Consider the following 23,136-nt stretch of genomic DNA (forward strand, 5'->3'; position numbering starts at 1 on the left):
AGGTCCCCCTATTTAGGGCAGCTTTTACTTTGTTTTTTTACGGGACCCTCAAACTTGGTAAATTAGTGGGCAAGAACAAAAGGAAAATAACAGGGGGACTGCAGTTGGGGGATATTCATTGCCTGGAAGGGGCAAGGTCCTTGGTGATCAATATCCCTCATTCTAAGATGGACCAGGAAGGGAAGGGTGACCACATACTGTTGTGAAGGGCTCCTGGTAATGTGTGCTGTCCGGTCTATAGTTTGGAGGTCTTCTTAGCGCAGGCATCATCATTTTGCAGCTTGGGGGTAATGACTTGGTTCCCTCGAGTCGGCAGCAGCTGTTAGAATTGGTGGGCTTGGAATTTGGTTGGTTAGCCAAGAAATTTCCACAGGCAGTGCTTGCCTGGTCCAACATTATGCCCCGATTGCAGTGGAGGGACATCCTGTCAGTTAAGGCCCTCAATGACTTGGTGAAGAGAATTAATTACAAGGTTGCCAAGTTGGTCAGAGCATCTAGGTTAGCTGCCATTCCACACACCTGCATTCAAGGGAAGTGTTTCTTCCTCCAAGATGGAGTGCATCTTTCTCGGGCGAGGAACGACATGTTGTTCGAAAACTTCCTGGCTTGGTTGGTCTACCGCCCACAGTAGAGGAGCGACTGCGGGAGGGGGAGGCCAGTCTACTATACTGGCCTGTGGCGGGGTGAGATCATGACTGGGGGGACAATTAGGTACCTTTTTTCTTATTTGAGCAGGACGGCAAGGTAATTGCACCCTCCAAGGCAGTGGTTTTCAAACTTTTTTCCTCCTAGACGTGGGGAGGGACAGGGACCCGGTGTCTTAGAAACCAGTCACTGGTATTTTGGATTCCCAGAAACTGATTTAGTTAATAATAGGACATCAGGTGTATCAACGTACTCTGTTAAGGCTAGGCATCTGCAAAAGTTGTAAATATGTTCTAAATATGATGGGGGTTACTGCATAACTTTTGTTGCTTGATGATTGATTTATGTGTTTTATAAATAAATATGGCTGGGGGTTTACGACCCCTCAACCCAAAGAGTTGTGGTTTTGTCAAAGGCAAAGTAATGTAAAGCTGGGTGTGGGGGGGATTTTGTGGGAGGCCTTGGTGGTACCTGGCCACATAGGCTCCTCCTCTAACCTTCAAGCTCCCTGAGCCCTCTGAAGTCTTGTAGCCCAAAGCTTCCTTTGACACCCTACCTCATGCACATTGTGATGCAAAAGGTTAGGTAACCTAAAGGTTCCTGTGGGCTTCCTGCAAGGAAAAGTCCCCTATGGCCCAATGCCTCCTGCACAGCTTAGGCTCATTTCAGTCCACGGCTGCCCTGGAACCCCTTCTCTCCTTCACCACATCTTAAAAAATATATCACGTGACCACCAGTCTCTACTAGTTTTAAGACTCTTTTGAGCCCGTGACCCTGCTGAGCTCCCAAGCAATACTGCCAACTAAATCTCAACTCCTGGCTCAAAGCTCAGTTTCCTCTCTGCCATTGGGCTTTCCCTATATATTTCCAGTGAGGAGTATGTTTTTTCTCAGTGAAGCAGGATTACTTTGAGGATACTTTCTCTGAGGTGGGATGGCTTTCAGAAATGGGTACACATGCTTTTCTGTGCATTTCCCTGGTCATATTGCCTTGACTAGGGCCTCTAAGGTTATCAAACTCCTGAGTATCAATCCCAGGCACTTCTCAACCCCGCACACTGTAGAATCACCACATATTGAGCCCTTGTATGACATGCAGGTCATTCTTTTTAAAGGGAACATCCATTTGAAGAATTAACCTTAGCAACTAGGTGACTAGCTAGAGAACTAGCTTGCTCTGTAGGCCTTGATTTTGCTCACTTGCTAATGTTTATTCCTTTAATGAAACTTCTCATAGAAACAAACCTCTGCAAATGTGCGACTAATGGATGGGCTTGGTGATCCTTCCTTAAATTATTCAACCTTTTGCAGTGATATCTTTTTAGCTAAAGATTCCATCCCTATGGCTCATGGACTGTTGTTGTATGAATAAGCCAAGAGTGTTCCAGGCAGTTATGTTCCCGAAGCTGTTGGGTCAGAGGTGAATAAATCTTACTCTTCACCTACAGATACCATGAGGGCTTGATTACGACAATTAGACAACGAGCTGTCACCACTATCCAAGTTTCCCACTTGTGTGCTCTCTACTGAAAAGGTCAGACATTTTCCTTTTTTGGAGAAGATGATTTGTGTCAAGGGGGTGATAGAATCTCACACTGCACTACAGTATTCGAATTAAAAATCCTATGCACTGTAGCATCCCATTTTTCAAGCCAGGATTATTTAAATCTCTTTGATTGGTTCAACAGTCAAATGATGATTTTGTTCACCATCTTCATAGAAGGTACTTGGTGCATGCTTATGATGATACTGAACAATTGGATATCTGGAAAAATGTCAGTGCATTCTCAACCATGGTACTCATGGTTTGATGCTATTTCTACAGATAAAGTAAGACTTTTGGCCAACGTCATCTTGATTTTGCTTACCTCTCAAACTGTAGGAGTTTAAGGCTTGTGAATCGGCTAGTGGGTGGAACGGTTTCATCTGCGTAAATCAAGTCCTGTCTCTTTAGCCAGCAGCGCATGCTGAGGTATTGACGTTACTGTGACCCGGCACATAACATGAGGGTTTTTTGACTGACATTTTGGATTGGGAATTGTTCTACAGTGAAATGTGCACTCCTACAACAATGCGTGCAAAGGGCATTACTTTAAGTAGTACATTGACACGCACACTTTATGTCAGGCAGTGACACACACATTTTAGATTACAGTGTGTATATATGAACAGTGATATACACACAAAATGCACGATTGCATGTCAATTTCATGTCTTTTAAGTATATGGTGACAACCACACCTCATGCCAGACAGTGACACGCACACTTTTGGATTGTAGTATTTAACTCTTGTGGTTGTAAGCACACAGTACGTTAATTTCAGGCAGTGACATGCACATTTATATGAACAATGACATGCACACTTTTCGGCACTGCGTGCCAATTTCATGTTATTGAACTATATGGTGACACACTTACACCTCGTATCAAACAGTCACTCACACTCACTTTTGGATTGTAGTATGACTCTATCTGCGTAGTATTTTAATTCAAGTTTGGTGTACTTTTGGTATTGAACCACACTTTGCCACTTTTGCTCTCTGTATGGTAGCAAAACACATCAAACAGTGATACACAGATCTTAGTCTTATGAAATACACATAAAGCACTTTTGTAACTTTTCACAATGCGAAATCTGAATGCTCCCCCATCCTTCTTACAAACACCAGGTAAACCTCCTATTAAGTGTAACACTTGGTTCAGGGTACTTACCACATACCTGGGTGCAATTGATGGAAACAGATATTGTCCTGAAAAGAAAAGGTTTCTTCTGGAACCTAATTTAAGGTTTGAAGGACAGGCTATCTATGAACATTTACCGCCCAACAATATATCTGATGAAGAAAATGAACTAGATGAGTATCAAGATGTAGTAAAGAAACTTGAGAAACAGTTTGATGTTCCGCCCAGTTTGATCGTTATGCAACATAAGTTTTTCGCTCATGAGAAGCACCAGGATGAATCCATAGATTCGTATGTTGCAGCTTTACTTAAAATTAGCTGCTGACTGTAAATTTGAAAATGTTACATCTCAAAGTCATCAGAGATCAAATCGTAGGCAGATGCTGGGATAAAAAGTACGGGAAAAGTTACTTTCATTGAAAAAACCATTGTTGACTAAAACAATTGATATTGTAGCATATTACAATCTCTCAAAAATCTTCAAAAGAATTTGTAACAAAATAGGCCATGATGGTGTCAGCATGGTGAAGAACAGTCCGAAATTCTCTTCTGGTACACAAGAAAAGAAAGCAGAAGAATGTCTGTTTTAGGTGTGGTTTTCCATACCACCTACCCAGTAGATGTCCATGTCCAACAAACAAATGGTGTGTGTAAACCTGGACATTTTGCAAAAAAAACAGTAAGAACAAAGTTAGTGGTATAATTGAACAAGAAAACTGCAGAAGAATCTGTCATATATTACTCAGAGGATTGTCACGGTTTTCACTGGGCTTACCGTCGAAGTTGATGAGGGTTGGGGAACGACCCCGATTCCGGCAGGTTCTGCTCTGGCCGAGGTAGGGGCGACCCCTTCTGGTAGCCACGGTGCTGTTTGACAATAGCATGCCACTACAGTCCGTGCCCTCCAGAAGGAGTCCCAGAGGAAAAACCCCAAAAGGGTAAAAAACCTCCAACAGGAACTCCCTGAAACAGAAGGAGGACGCAAGGACGTTAGAACTGAAGATCCGAGAGTACAGGAAAACTGGAGACGAAGACAGGTCAGGAATAACTGCATCCACAAGAGGAAACCAGCCGGAGCGTGACTACCACCAAAGGAGTGTTGCAACGCAATGAGCAAGAAGCTGAATTCCCCTTATATACCCCCTAGAAAGGAAGTAGGAAACAGGAAATAGAAACACCACCATCTTGGATTGGGGAAGAGAGTATAACAATGAATAAAGAACATGCGTCCAAACAAAGAGAAACAATGCATGCTGGGAAGAGAGGAAGTGAGCAGCATGCTGTGAAAGGGAAAAGGCATGCATAAAAACACCACCATGTGCAGGTATTCGGCTTTTGCCAGTTGTGACCGGTAAGTGGTGAACAAGAAGGTTTCCTACATGCCAGAATGTTTAAGCGCACTAAATGCGCTATGCGCGGCAGGTTCGAGACCCAACTCGGGGTCTTATCTCCGGCCGTGTCTGCCCTTGCGGCAGAAACGAAAGAAGGGGGCGCGGCGAGTGCCGTTACCCCTGGCCGGACTCGCGGCTTCCCCCGCGGCCCACCTGCAAGCCGCGGCTTCCCCGCGCTTGGATGCAGGCCGCGGTGTTCAACAAATGCTGCGCCGCCGTGGCCCGTGCTTGCGGCTGCGGCTGCCACGGCCGCCGCAGCATGACAAGGATATCATACTGGTCGTCACAGGAGGGGAAGGTGAATGTATTGATCCTTATACCAATATAGTTATTGATGGTAGCGGTTTGAATCTGCTCATTGATTCAGGAGCAAGAATGAATGTGATAACAGAGGAACTGCTCAAAAAAGTGTCAAGTTAAAGATCTTCAACCAGACGACAGAAGCCATGTATCGTGCAAAGGGAGGAGAAGTTAGTTATTCTGGATGCATATTATCTTTTAAGGAAAGGAATAACATTAAAATGAAGGTCTTCTTGGCAAAAAAAGGTCTAAACATTTTGGACTGTGTCACCAAGGTTTATTTAGAATTACTTTAATGCCTGGAAGCAAAGTTTAAGTCTCACTTGTAGCAGAGGAAAATTAACATTCTGACAATATTTGGGTGAAATCTTTCAGTTCAGAGTTCAACAATAAGTTGAGGAAAATCAAGGCTTTTAAGCACAACATTTGAGTTAAACAGAGCGCTAAACCTATTAAGCACAAACTAAGGAATATACCATTTAGTGTAAGGAAAAAAATAGCTGACATCCTCAAGAAAATGTATGAAGAAAGTATCATAAAACTCTTTGAATCTTCTTTATGGCTTTCACCCCTTGTCATGGCACAGAACAAAATGGCCAGTTGAGGGTTTGCATTGGCCTGAGGAGTTTAAACAAAGACATGCGGGTAGATTTGTAATACTACCCGCATTAATGATATGCTAACAATGTTTGCTGATGCCAAAGTATTTAGTAAGATTGATTTAGCTTCGGCTTATCATCACGTTGAATCAGACTTTTCTTCAAGACATCTCACAGCATTTGTGTCTCCTATAGCTACATTCCAATTCAAAAGGATGCCATTTGGGTTGGCGTTCACTGCTTCTGTATTCCAATGGATTATGGAGAGTGTTTTGCAAGTGGTAGTTATGTTTCAGGAGGAGCATAGAACAACCAAGAGCATGATATACTTATGGAAGTCATTTTGAGACGATTACAAGCAAGCTGGCATGGTTGCTAATGATGGTAAATGTGAACATAGGAAAAATTCCAATACTTATCTTGGTCATGTCATATCTCAATAAGGGGTAGAACATCAACCAGGGTTGGTGGAAGTCATCAAAATGTGCCTAAACCCCTTGACAAGGAACAAGTTTAATTATTTTTTAGGGTGAGTGAATTTGTTGGAAACTTATCCAGATGTTTTAATCAGAAACCGAGAATTTGAGAGCAACACTTAAGAAGAGCAAACCTTTCATGTGGAATGAAAAGTGTGAACACAAATTTATTGCACTGAAGGGTGAAATTAGCTCAGCAAAAGCTCTGGCTCCTTTTTGATTCCACAAAAGAGTGTATAATTACAGTTGATGCTAGTAACAGTTGGTTTGGATGTGATGATTTACAAAAAGATGGTCCTTTTGAGGAAACTGTTGGGTTTTTCTCAAGGGCACTTTGGGATAAAGAACACAGGCCCTCATACGACTCTGGCAGTGAGTGATAAAGTGGCAGTAATACCGCCAACAGGCTGGTGGTAAGTACCACAAATTATGACCATGGCGGTGATAACTCCCATAGACAGCCAATGTACCACACCACCCGCCACAGCGGAAAAAACAGGCACCACGGAGGTAGCCGTCAACAGCCAGGCGGGAGACAAAGTACCGCCCACCAAATTATGATACACGAAACCGCCACCTTTTCCGGGCGGTACCAACACCAACAAAAGCCTGGTGGAAGCAGAGCTCAGAAGTGAAAGGACTCACCATTGGAGACACAGGGAAGAACCACACCGCCAGGGAACCCGAACTGCAAGTTTTACCGATGATCTTCTACGTCATGCTCCACCTGGAACACCAACGACGACGAACGCGATGATGGTGAGTACAGCCGCCTAGCACAAGAGAGGGTGGGAGGAAAACAAGAGTGAAACGCACAACACACACCTGATACACACACACCATACACACAACCAGTTGCACACTTAAAACAATGGCAAACGACACATGACATAATAAAACACGGACCATAATGTTGGAGTAACGACAATGTATTAGCATAGTAAATCCACCACATGAACCAAATATATACAAATGTCCATAAAGGGCCAATGCCCAATCCAAAGTCATGAGGGCACACAAGGCCACAGGGCACAGTCCAAGGCCCAACCTGTCTCCTGACACAGCCTGAAAGAACTCGGCTTGGGCATCATTTTGCAAGTGGGAAGGCACCTCAGGGGGCCGGGGGGCACCTCAGCCAAATATGGGAACGTCCCCACTTGTTCTGGATGGGGCAACATGCCCATTGCTTTGTCCTGGGGAGTGCAAGGCCACAGTCTCTCGAGTGGGTGACTTGCCCACTGGTTCTGGTGGGGGCAACATGCCCATTGCTTTGTCCTGGGGAGTGCACGGCCACAGTCGCTCAAGTGGGTGACTTGCCCACTAGTTCTGGAGGGGGCAACATGCCCACTGCTTTGTCCTGGGGAGTGCAAGGCCACAGTCTCTCGAGTGGGTGACTTGCTCACTGTTTCTGGTGGTGCAGGCCCCTTCCCCTTCTTCCCTTGTGGTGCTGACTCTGTTCCCTTCTGTGTTGTAGGTCTGGTATCCTTACCACCAAGAGTAACCGTTCCCGTGGACTGTTGGCCGAGGTGCTGGGATGTGTCCTTGGTACCCTGCCCATACGTGCAGGACAGGGGTAGGGATGGGGAAGAGGTCAATTTGGGAAAGGAAAAGCTTTTTTAGGGACATTTGGGCAGGAGGAGGGCGGAGTAATGGGAGTGGAGGATGAGGGAGTGGTTGTTGGAGGAGTATGTCTACTGGACATGGGTGCAGGTGCATGGACTGTATGCTGATGTGAGGTGGGTGGCTGTTGGGTGTGTGAATGCTTGCGTTTGTGTCCCTTAGGAGGGTGACAGACATGGTGGGAGAGGACACAGGGGACACGTGCATGGTTGTTGTAGAGGTTTCTGCCAGTGAGGTGTGTGTTCTGCTTGGTGTGGTGATGCTGATAGTGGATGGAGATGTAGTGCATGCAGGTGTGGATGTGACTGGGAGGGAGGTGGAGGAGGAGGGGGAGACAGTGGAGTCTGTGGATGTTGTAGTGTCTGCAACTGTATTGTGTTTGTGTGAGTGCCTATGGGATGGAGTGTGGTGCTTTTATTTGCCTGTGCCACTCTTGTGTGTTGCCTTGTGTGCATGCTCGTCTGTATGTGTGCCTGGGATGGGTTGGGGTTGAGGGGAGTGGGACTGGGAAGTGGAAGTTGGAGGGGGACAGTAGAAACAGGGAAAATGGCTGCCATCAGAGAGGAGGCCAGAGCCTGCATCGATCTCTGCTAGGCCACCAATCCACAGTGAATGCCCTCCAGGAATGCATTGCATTGCTGCATCTGGGATGCCAGCCCCTGGATGGCATTCACAATGGTTGAATCTCAGGAGGTCAATAGCCTCCTCACTCAGGGCAGCAAGACCTGAGGTGCCTGGGACGAAGGAGATACCCACCCTCCTGGGTGAGCGGGCACAGACAACTCGCTGAGGGGCTACTGGGAGGGCCGTGCTGGTACGGGGGTGGTGGCTGTACCTGCAGCTGGGGTGATCACAGAGGTTTCCGCCACCATCAGGGAGCTCCCATCTGAGGAGCTATCAGAGTCTGTATATCTCCTCCAGTCTCCGCCATGGTGCTCCCCTCGCCCTCAGTCCTACTGGTTCCCTCGGCATCAGTGGACTCAGCCTCCAGGGTCATGTGGGATGGCGCTCCTTCTGTCGTCGGTGCCCCTTCTCCTCTGCCAGATGATGCTAATGCACATAAGGACAGGATGCCAAAACAAGAAAGGGGGGAGAGACACAAAGGATACACTGCGTCAGTGACTGCACCAACACCACTGTTGGTGTACACAGCACCCTCCCACACAGGGAACAGCCTTACGCAATATGCAGTGCACTACCAGTGATATGGCTAGTCAACAAGGCATAATGAGGAGCACACACCGCCAACTGCAGCACACCTGGGACCCACGATGCCCTGCCTGAAAGTGACAACTAACAAGCTAGGTTACCTGTATTTGCCATGCAACCATTACCCTTCTGAGGACCCACGCTGCAATGTCTGGCCTGGCATTAGGGGCACTTACTAACACACAACCACCACCCGGATACCATCCCACCAGCCAAAATATGTAATGAAACCAACTGTACTCACCCCCTGGTGGCTGCTGTGATTCCATCAAGCGCCCATCCAGCTCAGGGTACGCCACTGCCAGTATGCAGGCCATCAGGGGGGTCAGGGTCTGACTGGCACCCCTTCCCCATTGGGAGGCCATCCCCCCGTTTCCAACAGTGGGTGCTCCGCCTGCCATAAACCCCCACGGTCCACACCTCCTTGGCGATGGCACGCCATATTCCCTTCTTTTGATGGGCGCTGACCTGCAGAGGCAATAAAGACAGGAGAACACAATTAAACTAACAGTCCAGCCTGTCACACACATGGCCCAACATACCCGTTTCCATCAACATTGGCACACACATTGCCCAGCACACAACATGTACACCACCAACAGATAATCCCCACCTTACACAATGCCTTCACACACATCTCCATTTATCCATGCCACATGCAGCGTGCCCAGAGTGTACTCACCTGTTGGTCTGGAGGCCCATACAGCAGTCCGTACTGGGGTAGGATCCCATCCACCAGTCACTCCAACTCCTCCGAAGTGATGGCTGGGGCCCTTTCCCCGGTCACACGGGCCATGGTAGGTTCCAGACGCAGTTCACAGCAGCACATGCAGTGTAGGTCTTCTCCTGTTGAAGGTCAGGAAACAAGAGAGGAATTATTTGGAAAATGGCGGTCACGTCTGCGGCAGTGTACACCGTCACCACTGGCGTAGATCCCCATTGGCCACTGTACTCAATAGGGCCCAATATTATCCAATGAGGAATTGCATGGCAGTTCACGACTGCCCACTGCCACGACGCCCAACGTCGGTGGAATTACCTCACTTCCACCTGTCCCACCACACAGGACAGGCGGTCACCATTTCGGGGGGGGTTGAACAGGCCTATCGATAATTGCTGGGTCACAAGATAAATAGGCACATACTTAGAAATTTACACTGTCCCAATACGTAATTGCACAATGTGGACTGCTGTTGTGGTTTAATTGTTCAAATTATGACAGCCTACTCACTCTTGTGTCCCTTAGATACATACCGCTGCGGATGAATAGGAGATGGAGACATACCCCCGTGTACAGACACCTGGTGGACTTAGCTACACTGGAGGACAGGCACATTATACTCACCTATAGACTCGAGAGGGCCACATTCACAGAGCTGTGTGCCCAGTTGGAGCCTGACCTGATATCAGCTATCCGTCATCCCACTGGGATCCTCCCTCTTGTGCAAGTTCTATCCGTGCTCCATTTCCTGGCAACTGGTTCTTTCCAAGTGACAGTGGGCTTGGCAGCAGGAATGACACAGCCAATGTTCTTAATCGTGCTGTCACAGCCAATGTTCTCAATCGTGCTGGCAAGAGTCTTGTCTGCCCTGGTAAAACACATGTGCAGCTATATTGCTTTTCCCCAGGTGGAAGATTTGGCCACAGAGAAGGCCGGATTCCATGCAGTGGGACATATCCCCAATATTATTGGTGCAATTGATGGGACACATATTGTGTTTGTCCCCCCCACCAGAATAAACAGGCGTACAGGAATCGTAAAAGTTTCCACTCCATAAATGTGCAGATGGTGTGCTTGGTGAACCAGTACATCTCCCACGTCAATGCTAAATATCCTGGGTCGGTGCATGATGCCTTTGTCCTGCAAAATAGCAGCATCCCAAATGTGATGGGCCAAGGGTGTGGCTTATAGGTGAGCCTTGGTCCCCACCCGGTGTATGTTAGTGTATGCCTCTGCTGTTAACCTAATAGGATAGTGTGTGGCTAAATGTTGTCCCTTAGTACCTGCAGGGGACTCTGGCTACCCAAACCTATTGTGGCTGCTGACACCTGTGAGGAATGCCAGGGTAAGGGATGAAGAACGTTATAATGAGGCACATGGGCGAACCAGAAGGATCATTGAGAGGATCTTCGGCCTCTTGAAGGCCAGGTTCAGGTGCCTCCATCTAACAGGTGGATCCCTGTGCTACTCACCCGAGAATGTCTGCCAGATAATAGTGGCATGGTGCATGTTGCACAACCTGGCCCTCAGACGCCATGTACCTTTTCTGCAGGAGGAAGAGACTGGAGATCCCCCTGTGGCAGCAGCGGACCCTGAGGACAGTGAGGATAAGGAGGCAGAGGATGAGGATGTGGACAACAGAACATCAGTTATCCGTCAGTACTTCGAATGACACACAGGTGAGACAGTGCAACTTCACATTTCTATGACTATTGGTGTACGCTGTGTGGCTGTGGCATAATGGCCTTACCCACTTTTTACTTCTACTTTATGTCACCTTTAGATTATCATTTTACAGATGTTGGTGATCCATGCTCTCACTATGTACAGTTCATTTGCAATGGATGTAGCTGGTTCCATCAATACAAATGTTCAATACATGAAATACTAGTAGTCAAGTTTTTTCCAAGGGTGTTTACTGTAGTGCTAATAAATTTAGGGGAAGTGCAATGGAATGTGGTGATGATGGAGGAAAGTCCAGGGTATTGTTCCAGTCTGTTTGTAGCACAGGTGCAGTGTCCAAGGGGCCATAGGAAGGGGAGCAATGGCAGTTCAAGGTGGACAAGGTGACTGAGTGGGACACAAGGGGGACAATCAGGAGAGTCTAATTTCCTGGTGTTCGTCTTGGCAAGTGTCTCTGGCTTCTGTCTGGCTCGCAGGGAACGTTTGCAGGGTGGTTCACCTTCTGCAGGGGGAGGGGTGATTGTAGTCTGTGGGTCCTGTGGCGGGACCTCCTGCCCACTAGCGGCAGCAGATGTGGAAGGCTGGTCAATGGACTGAAGTGGTATGGGCCCGCTGGTGTGCTGTTGCCTCCCTCAGAATGTTTGCCATGTCTGCCAGCACCCCTGCTATGGAGATCAGGGTGGTGATAATGGCCTGCAAGTCCACCCTGATTCCCTGATACTGTCCCTCCCGAGCTGCCTGTTCTCCTGCACGTTGTCTAGGATCTGGCCCATCGTGTCCTGAGAATGTTGGTAGGCTCCCAGGATCTCGGAGAGTGCCTCCTGGAGAGTTGGTTCCCTGGTCCGGTTCGCCCCCTGGTGCACAGCAGTGCTCCCAGTTTCCCTGTTGGCCTGTGCCCCTGTCCTCTGAATGGTGTGCCCACTGCCACTGACCCCAGGTCCCTGATTGTCTTGGGGGCGAGGTGTGGCCTGGGGTCCCTGAATAGGTGGGCGCACTGTTAAATGACGTGTCCTGGGGACAGACGTTTGGGTATGCTGGGTGGGTGCTGTGGTGTTGGATCCTGATAGGGGAGGCTCTGTGGTGGTCTGTGATTGTGCTTGGGTGACCGGCTGTCCAGTGGTACCTGATGGGCCAGGTAGTTCCTCCAGATCCAGAAGTCCAGAGTTACTCTCATCACTGGGGACCTCTTCTGTTGGGGTACTGGATAGTGGTGGCACCTCCTCTCCACTGAAATTGGCTGGGGTTCCTGTGGGGATGTAAGTGATGTATTATGCTTCAAGTGTATGACATTTGTACATCCCTAGCTTCTCCTCTATGGTTGGTGTTTCCCTGCCAGCTTTTGCTTGTGTACGGTGATGTATTGTGGGATTCTTAGTTTCCCTATGCTGTACATGCTGTGCATGCTTTAGTGATGAGTGTACATGCAGGGCTGGGAGGGGTGTCCATGCATTGGTATGGCATGCAGGGCTTGGCATTGGGGTTAGTGAGATGTGTAGGTGCAGTGTGTGGGTTGGAGTGGAGTGATGGGAGTGAGTGTGTGGGTGTGAGATGGCATGCAGGTTTGGGGGGGTGATGATTAGTAAATGTTGACTTACCAGTGTCCAGTCCTCTGGCCACTCCAGTGAGTCTCTCAGGATGCAGTAATGCCAGTACTTGCGCCTCCCATGCTGTGAGCTGTGGGGGAGGTGGTGGGGGTCCACCGCCAGTCCTCTGTATGGCGAGCTGGTGCCTTGCTGCTATGGAACTTACCTTCCCCGTAGTTTGTTCCAGCTCTTCCTGATGTCGTCCCTTGTTCTTGGGTTTTGTCCCATGGCATTCACCTTGTCCATGATTCTCCGCCATAGCTCCATCGTCCTGGCAATGGATATCTGCTGTACCTGTGCTCCAAACTGCTGTGGCTCTACCCTGACAATTTCCTCCACCATGACCCTTAACTCCTCCTCAGTGAAACAGGGTACCTTTGTGGTGCCATGGGTGCTGTGTGATGTGTGTTGGTGAGGGTGTGTTGGGCAATGTGGAGGGGTGTGTGATGTGTAGTGCGTGAGGAGTGTATGGGTCTAAGTGGTGTGTGTGTCTAGTTGTCTCTGTGCTCTTCTTCTCAGTCTCCTGGTGGCAATAATTGGTGTTGGCAAAGGGTTGTGGCTAATGTAGGTGTGTGTTTTATAGTGCTGTGGGTGTATGAGTGTGATGTGTGTATGGGTGTCAGGTGTTTGTATTTGGTATTGGCCAATGTTGTGTTGTTTTGTATGTGGGTGTCCATTTTGTGTGCAGCGGTATGTACCGCCAACGGTTTACCTCTGTAGACAGTCCACTGTGGTGATTCGTGGGTTATAATGTGGTGGGCGTTGTTTTGTTGGCTATTGGTTTTGGGACCACCACTTTATCACTGACCTTTGGTATGGCAGATTTATGTATGTGGCTGTATTCTGTTGGATTGGTGTGTGTGTATCATAATAAGGTGAACGGACAGCACAAGCACAAATTTGCCATTGTGGTAGTTGATTACTACAGTAAGCGGTGGGTGGCAGAGTTCATTAAAGAACACAAAACAAAGTTGGTTATCAATTTCTTTGAGAAAAACATTCTAAACAATGTTTTCCTAATTAAATTGTATCAGACAATGGGGTACAGTTTGTATCCGGAGAGATGAGGGATTTTCTGATGAAATGTTGCATAAAGCATAGAAGGATTACCCCTTATCATCCACAAGCCAATGGCTTGTTGGAAAATATGAATTGCACGTGCTGGTGGAGTGTGTTCAATGAGCTGTTGCTAACAAATGTTATGAGCCGGAGGCTGTCAACAGTGTGTTGTGGTCATATCGTACATCCCCTGATAGTATCACTGGCTAATGTCCTTTTCAAGTCTTAGGAGGTTGTGTGCCTGCATTGAAAATTAGTCCTACATGGTTGAAAACATGTTTTCCATCAATGCAACATGAACAGGCAATGGATATTTCGATTAGACTGAAAGTTGAATCTTATCAGCCAAAATTGAGACAGGTTGAATGGTGATCTCTATAGGTAAGTCGGTGTGGATGAAGGAACCTTTTCATGTAAAAAAGGGTTGTCTAAATTCAGGGTAAAAGTATTAAAAATAAATTTTGTCAGAGTGAATGGCATTTATAGTGGATATGGTTAAATCAAGCAATGAATCTTTTGAAGACAAAAGGAAGGAAGATGGTGTTGAGGCTTGAGGGTGAAACACCCTTAAAAACATTTCAGAGAGTTAAAAATAAAAGAGTTATTAAGAAACCTGTAAGACTTTGAGAAGGTTAATTTTCCCAGTTTTTCATTTGTTTAATCGCTGAAATGTTATCTAAGTATATGTCTTATTTCTGAACTTAAAATTTGTTTGTTCTGTTTACTGTTTTATAAATAATTGTAGTGGGTTTTTTACGTGTTTCCAATACATAATATGCTCTGTGTTTTTTCATTATTTATCTTTTAGGTGATTTAGTTCATGTGATGTATTAATAGGGGGAGATGCTGTAGTGATGTGTCTTTAACTAAAGATTTAGGGGGTCATTACAACCCTGGCGGTCGGTGTTAAACCGGCGGTAATACCGCCAACAGGCTAGCGGTCTTACTTTGTGGAATCATGACGATGGCGGTTACCGCCATGGTCATCGGCCGGTTCTCCGTTCTGCCCACCAGGGCGAAGACGACCGCTGGGCTGGAGACCTGGGTCTCCAGCCCGGCGGCCCTCACAATACCGCCGCCGGTATTTTGACCCGGCTTACCGCTGTGGATTTCCAGCTGTAGGAACCGCGATGAAATCCATGGCGGTAAGCACTATCAGTGCCAGGGAATTCTTTCCTTGGCACTGATAGGGGTCTCCCCCACCCCCCACCCCCACCACGACTCCCTCCCCTACACCCCCCACCACCCCTGCCACCCCCCAAAAATGGCAGGCCCCCCTCCCCACCCCGACCCCCGACATTACCTTACACATACACACCCGACAAGCACGCAGGCACCACCAACACACATACACTCGCACACACCGGCATACATGCCAACATCCACACACACAGTCAGACACGTACACCCACATTCAAACATACACGCACACATCCATACAGACATACCCACAGACATACACACACTCATTCCCAAAACACGCAACACCCCTGCAAGCACACACGCACTCACACCCCCCCTACATACACAGACGCACACCCCCATACACCCACACAACACACAACACCCCTCCACCCACCTCCCCTAACGGATGATCGACTTACCTGTTCCGTCGATCCGCCGGGAGGGGACGGGAGCCATGGGGGCAGATCCGCCGACACCACACCGCCAACAGAACATCGCCGCGCATAATCACAGGACGTGATTAGCTGGGCGGTGTTCTGTTGGCGTGGAGGTGGAGCAACCTCCACTTCCCCGCCGCCCGCAAGTATGGCTGTTGGCGGCTCTCCGTCGGGAATAGACGGAGGGCAGCCAACGGTCATAATACACCGAGAGGCAAACCGCCACTACTGGCGGTCTTCCACACGGCAGCCCCTCGGCGGTCTTGTTAAAAGACCGCCGAGGTTGTAATGACCCCCTTAATTCCTGTGGCTTATGGAATGTTCCCATTTGTGTTCCGAGCAGTTATGTTCCTGGTGCTGTCGGGTCGTCAGGAAGGTTTGATTACCACACCTTTTTAATAGTTACACAGTTTGAATATTTTAAGGTTGGGCTACCGTGAACCCCAGAGGCTGAAATCAGTCTTCATGCCACCACGCACCTTTGGAAATCCATGGCTGCCCTAAAGGATAGTCTGTCTGTGGCAGAAATCTGTGGCTTCTTTGTTTTGTCTTTTATTGGAAGATATCAGGTTATTGCAGAGACACTGTATATGAAGCCTGCAATACCTGTCATGTAATAGCCATTCTTCTGACCAGTTGGTGCCAGCTCATTTATCTTGTCTTTGTTGAAAGCGTGGGAAGATGCACCCATCTTTAATTGGTCATGGTTATGGATTTTTATCATAGAACATGCATCAATTGACCCTCAACTGAATAAGAACAGACTCTTTTTATTATATTAGAAATTTGGAGAAAGTCTGTTGCACTACCATATAGAGACCTCAAACTGAGAAGACTGATCTGGTTGTCGCTGTTTTCCATAAATCGAGAGATGAGTCTGGAACTCAGTGAAAAAGGACTGATGTGGTGACCTGCCCTAATAGAGGAAGACGCTATTCTGTCCAGTGTATGGAAACAAACTGGCTCCTGAACAAAAGGGCAAGAGCAAGACCCAGCAGAATTAAGCCTGAGAGTTGTGAACCAAAGTGGCCTTGAAGCCAAGCTGGTAGGAGTAACATAAATAAAGGTTTAAACACCCCCATATTATGTGGGTGGTTGTACCATGCTATCCTTTCTTTCAACTGAGCCTGTGCTTTCAATACTGGAGACTTGACCTGCGTGAGCCCACTGGAGGTCCTAAATGTGTGTTTTGTTTGCTAACTAGCAGTGTCTTCTGGACTGTGGATATCTATTTATTTAGTTAGTGTTAGACCTGGCATCCTTGGCGTGGTTTCCCATGTATTGTTTGCCTCTGCTTTCTGTATTTTTGACTGTGTGCTGGATTTCGTTTTTGCTGGTTTTGGTACTCTGGGCACCTTACCACTGCTGACCAGTGCTAAAGTGCAAGTGCTCCCTGTGAAAATTGTGTTTATGATTGGTTATCCATGATTGGCATATTTGATTTACTAGTAAGTCCCTCATAAAGTGCACTAGAGGTGCCCAGGGCTTGTAAATCAAATGCTACTAGTGGGCCTGCAGCACTGATTGTGGCACCCACATGAGTAGCCCTGTAAACAAGTTTCAGACCTTCCACTGCAGTGTCTGTGTGTGCATTTTTAAACTGCCAATTCGACCTTGCATGTGTCCCCACTTGCCAGGCCCAAACCGTATATACGTCACCTCTAAGGTAGGCCCAAGGCAGTCCCATGGGCGGGGTGCAGTGTATTTAAAAGGTAGGACATGTACTGTTGTGTTTTTCATGACCTGATAGTGAACTACTGCCAAATTGGGTTTTCAATATTTCAAGGCCTATCTCTCCCATAGGTTAATATGGGGATTGCCTTGAAATATTTTTAGGTGTAATTTCCTGTTGGGAGCACATAAAAATATGGAGTTTGTGGTCTCTGAACTCACAATTCAAAAATACGTATTTTGGTAAAGTTGCTTAGAAAATGCCACTTTGAGAAAGTGGGCATTTTCTTGCTTAACCATTCTGTGCCTCTGCCTCCCTGTGAAATCCACTTCTGGGTCAGACTGACAGTTGGGCTGTTTGTTAATTCCCCATAGACAGTGGCATAAAGGGAGCTGAAGTGTGTACTGCATATGCTGATGGGTCTTCCTGGGATACAGTGGGAGGGAGGAGCTGACACCTGCACCTAAAAGGGCTGTGCCTGTCCTCACACAATGCAGTCTCCAACCCCCTAGAGGATGTCTGAAACCAGGCCTGGGCAAGGCAGGATCTTGTGAACAACAGAGACTTTCCTTTGAAGTTTGCCTACTTCAAAGGCAGAAATGAGTACAAGTAGCAGACCCAAAACCCCAGACTTTTAGAACACTTCTGGATCAAGAGGAACCTCTGCTAAGGAGAAGAGCGGAAGAGCTGGAGGAGGAGTACTGCTGTGTGTGTGTTGTTGGGTTGGCCTGCAGTTGCTGCTTTCGCCTTAAAGAGGACCAAGACTGGACTTTGCTGTGTATCCTGCTTGTGAAGTTTCTCTAAGTGCTTGGACTGAGCTGGCATCCTGTTAAGAAGTCTCAGGGACATCAAGGACTTCACCTATCAGCTTCTGGGTTTGCTTGCTGTGGACTCTAACTCGAACTCGCCAGGAGTGGTCTATTCCAGTTTCTGGACCGTCGGGTGTGAAAGCTAGCTTAAACACAAGAAGAACCAGGTGCACTGACCCCGGACGACTCCAGCACCGATGCCGCTGCCCGACTCTGCAACTCTGCCTACACCTGAAGCCATGGTCTCCGCTGGAGTGTGACAACCATGACTGACACTGCAGGCCCACTGCTGCCGCAGCCCCGCTGACATCCCACGACTCCGTGAGTCCTGAGTGCCGTCTCACCAACATCCAAGACACCCGACTCTGCTCCAGCACCTGTAGCCCTGTGGCGTGACCGCAAGAGGGTGCCCATTGCGCCAGAATCATCTACCCCACTGGATCGTCAGGAACCGATGCCTTGCATCAATGCCACATCACCTTCCCTGCTCTCCAATAAGGAACCAACGCCACGCCACATCCAGCAACGCCTCACCTCTCTGACTCAGTACACCGGCTTGTTTCCTCGTTACCAATGGTACTGTACCTGGGGGGCCATGCAGCTCCATGACTAGCGCCGCCCTCCTCGTGAGTGGCTTTGGATTGCTGTGAACAACTCCATCAACGACGCCATGATAGCCCAAGTTTGAGCTATTGTGTTTCTAAGCACTATATTTAAATTTAATCTTTGAAAATGTGTATCTTTGCTTTTGTATGGTGGATGTTTGTTGTTCTGGTCTTGTTTTACTCAGATAAATATTGGCTATTGTTCAAGCTGATGTTGAGTGCTTTTGTGGTGTTTTCACTGTGTTAGTGTGTGTGTTTGTACAAATATGTCACACATTGCGCCTGAGATAAGCATGACTGCTTGTGCCAAGCTACTAAGGGGGTGAGCAGGGGTTACCCTAGGTGTGTATCTATCATACCCTGACTAGAGTGAGGGTCCCTGCTTAGACAGAGTGAAAACTGACCCCATTTCTAACAGTTAGGTATTGAGAGGTTTTATGCAGCACTACAGATCTGAGTTTGATTACTTTAGAGCATTTGACAGAGCTCAAGGGAATATAACATTACAGAAGGCAATTAGAGTCAAACGGACAGGTGATTAATCATGTGCGAAATTCTTCAATATCGACCGCTATCAGTGTTGAATTCAGTTAAAAGCAAGTTTGAATAATTGGGTTATCAAACGTTTCTTTCCCTGCATGCAGATTTGGCTAAAACCATTCCAAAGTCTAGGTCTGGTGCACCAGCAAGAATCCTCTGTGTTTCATCCTGTTGCGCTGCGGCCGTGAGCACGGGCCGCTGCGGCGCAACTCGGGGAGTGAGTTTCTCCAGCAGTGAGTTTCATGGCAAGCGCGGCAGGGCGGGAGACCCCGATTCGGGTCACGGTCCTTGCCGCGCTCAGCGCGCACAACATATTAACGCGCTTTGGATGCCCGGGATCCACCTCCTCTTTTAGATGTCGTTCTAGTAACTTCCCTTTTATCTCCCAGCCCCCCTTTCCCTGTGCCACCTACTATTTACCCACTTACCTGTCTCACGGTCAAAAGCTGTCTGCCTGCACATGACTAGTTTTTATGCATGCCTTTCTCCTTCCCAGCATGCTGTTCACTTCCTCTCTTCCCTGCATGCATTGTTTCTCTTTTCTCTGGAGCATGTTTTCTATTTTAAGTTATGGCCTTGTCCCAAACCAAAATGGTGGTATTACTACTTCCTGTTTCCCACTTCCTGTCTAGGGGTATATAAGGGGAATCTATCTTCCTTCTCATTGCGTTGCAACACTCCTGCGGTGGTAGTCACGCTCCGGCTGGTTTCCTCTTGTGGCGCCAGTTGTTCTTGATCTGTCTTCAGTCTCCAGAATTCCTGAATTCCAGAATCTTAATTCCTAATTCCTTGTGTCCTCAATCTGTTTCAGAGAGTTCCTGTTGGAGGTTTTTTACCCTTTTGGGGTTTTTCCTCTGGGACTCCTACCGGAAGGAGTCGCCCCTACCTCGGCCAGAGCAGGACGTGCAGGAACCGGGGCCGCTCGCCACCTCTCTCCAACATCGACGGTAAGCTCAGGGTGAATCGTGACACATCCTGATGAATGATTGTTGGATTAAACCATTGGACGAACATTAAAAGAAGGACCATGGTTGGGGCATCAGAGGTACCAGTTTCTTTGCGTAAGTTGGTCCTTTGTCCCAGTATAGTTTATGAACAATGCATAAGACTTGAATTTTATCCAACCAGCAATCTGGTGCCATTGAATTGCTTTAATGGCTTTTTTATGTAGCCTCACTTAAGACGGTTAAGAGAAGGCAGGCTGCCTGCTTCTGAAATCTTCTGAGCATGGCAATTAGCTTTTTTTAGGAAGCTGGTATAAGAGATGCTATAGATACCAAGACATGCTAAGATGAGGCCGTAAGTCAGCAAGACTGCGCAGTGCAGAGAAACAGAAGGATTTTGCAAAGAAGAAAAAGGTGCGTGTTTACATTCTGTGTCACAGGGTGGACCTATGTATTGAGAGGAGGTAGGCACTGAAAAGGATGCCTGGCTGGTAGGAACTTGGCCTTGGTGCCATTTAGGCCCAGGCATAATTTTAATAATGCTGAGTAATCGGAGTAATTTTGTTATTTCAGTGTTACTCTTCGATGCAAAATTACCACTAACGCCAATACTCCTGCTTGCATGATTAAGAGTGATTTGGGGGCATGCAATCATACTGCAAGAGAAAATTTAGCAATAGTGAGTGACCGCTCATGATTGCTATTCATATGTCTTAGTGCAAATGCATCCTTACATCCATTTTGGATGTGAGTGTTCATTTTGCACTAACAAAATAGCGCTAAATGCCAGGAGAAACTTGGGGGGGCAACATCCTATCCCCAGAGTACATTTAGTGCTATTTCTTAGCCCAAAATGCATTCTTGCATCTATTTTGGATGTGAGGCGGGCATTTTGTGACAAAAAAATAAACCCAAATGTTTGGAGTTAGTTGGGAAACTATCCTACCCCAACAGCACATTTAGCGGCTGCTTGCTTTTGCTATTCGTATTCTGTTGCGTTTAGTGCTATTGTGCAAAATGCATTCTCATGCCAATTTGGGGTAAAAGGTTTTTTTCATAAAAAAGTAGCACTAAATGCGGAATTACTCTTCTTGCTTAATCATGCGTAATCTTGAGGAATTTTTAGGTACTTCTGCATGATTACACCACACTGAACTATGTGAGTTATGCCCACCCCTGTGCCATTCATGGGCAAGGAACTCACCTTTATCCAGTGGAACATCTTTTCCACGTCATCACAAAGAAATGGTGTTTGGATTATTTGCCCATGCTTGGATCATCAGGACTATTATGCAACAGGTAGTGGAATTGTATGTTGTCTGCGTACATAAGGTCGCCTGGCCCCTCAACCCTTTCTTCTTCCTCTACTCCTACTGCCCTGTCGCTGATAACACTTTCCTGTCGTGCTGTGGTTTTGTTTTTACCCTCACAGGGCAAGGATATATCTTCGACTGCAAATTACCCAGTGATCAAGTACCCAGCCTCTTTAATGTTAAAGGATTAAAACACGTAGTGCAACAACCATGCCCTAATGCAGCACTGGAAAACTAGGGAAGCTGGCTGTCAAATATTTTACACGAATAACTAAGTGAAATCAGTACGGACTCAACAGAATCCTCTCAGTAGGGGTCGGAATGCTATACATCTATGAGTGCAGAAGGTGGAGACAGACAGACTGCCTACCTGATTCATAGTCAGAGAAAAAAAAGGGCCATGATGCTGCAGCACCCCTGTCATCAGTGCTTCATTGGTAAAAATGTAAGCACCAGGGCCCAGGGTATTCTACTGCAGCCAGTACCACCCACAGCCCCTACCACTGCTGCCGAACGGCAGCTCCAGCATTGCCCACTAATCACCATAATGAAACTAGTCTGACATTTTGGGCTATTGCAGATCACGCCAAGCAGTAGGGATCGTCTGGATGTTCAAGTTGTATCATTTTTTAAATACAATGAACTGATAAACATGCCTGCTGTGCGAAACAAAATAGGCTGAGACTGCCACCTTGTGGTGTAGCCTCATAAGCAAGTGCTAGTTTTGAGCACTGGCAGACAGCAGCACAAATTAAGCACCGCTGGGAACCTTGAGCACTGGAATTGTGAAAAAAGGGAGTTCACGTCACATGCTTACTAACAAGGCATGAGAGCCACAGGCTATGAGGAAGCCAGGTGGTTTGTACAAAAGATGTGATGCAAAAGAGTTGCTTTCCCAGTGTCCTCATCTTCAAAGGCGTCATGTAACTTAACCCATCATTTTTTCATAGGCAGCAGTACAACTTTAATTTGTTTTAATATTTTGGGGATTTGTGACATTTTTGCCAATTGTAACAAGTCTGGAAACTTACACACTGAATTGAACCTCAGAACAAGCACCCAGTGCTCCTGAGAAACTGGTATAAAGCGAAGAGATATATAGGGTTCTTACAGCATTGTAGTGTTATCTCTGGGAGCTTTCTTACGTGGATTGTGCGCTGGACATAACGCATAAAGCAGCCCCTTGGACTAACAGTGTCCATAGATGCCCCGGTGTTTTTTAACTGAGTGCCTTGCAGCAATAGCGCTCGAGGTCATATCACGGCCGAGGAATCTAGTAGAACATTCCAGCTTGTCTTTTTGGTGTCATTTATACAGGATCAGCCCGCGCACGTGTATTCAAAGCAAAATTCGAGCTATTAAATAGTATGAGGTGCTGGAACCTAAAGGCCTCCAGTTAGGTCATAGACAGCTGGAATATGGAAGGACGTACACTGAATTGAGGTAGAGAGGGAGAGGGGGCGAGGTGCGCTAGGAAACGTATGCAGTGGCGCTGTAGAAACTGTAGTTCATATATTAAGAAGCCAGAGCGGTGTGAGGTAGAGAGACACATTAGGCGAGGGAGCGGGTGGTGAGGCAGAGAGGGGGATACAAGAGAGGTAGGATTAGGAAAGTTATAAACAAATGGATTTAAAGCTAGAGTGACAAGGTATGGAGAGAGCTG

The sequence above is a fragment of the Pleurodeles waltl genome, chromosome 9, assembly GCF_031143425.1.
Source record: "Pleurodeles waltl isolate 20211129_DDA chromosome 9, aPleWal1.hap1.20221129, whole genome shotgun sequence".
Classification (NCBI taxonomy): domain Eukaryota; kingdom Metazoa; phylum Chordata; class Amphibia; order Caudata; family Salamandridae; genus Pleurodeles; species Pleurodeles waltl.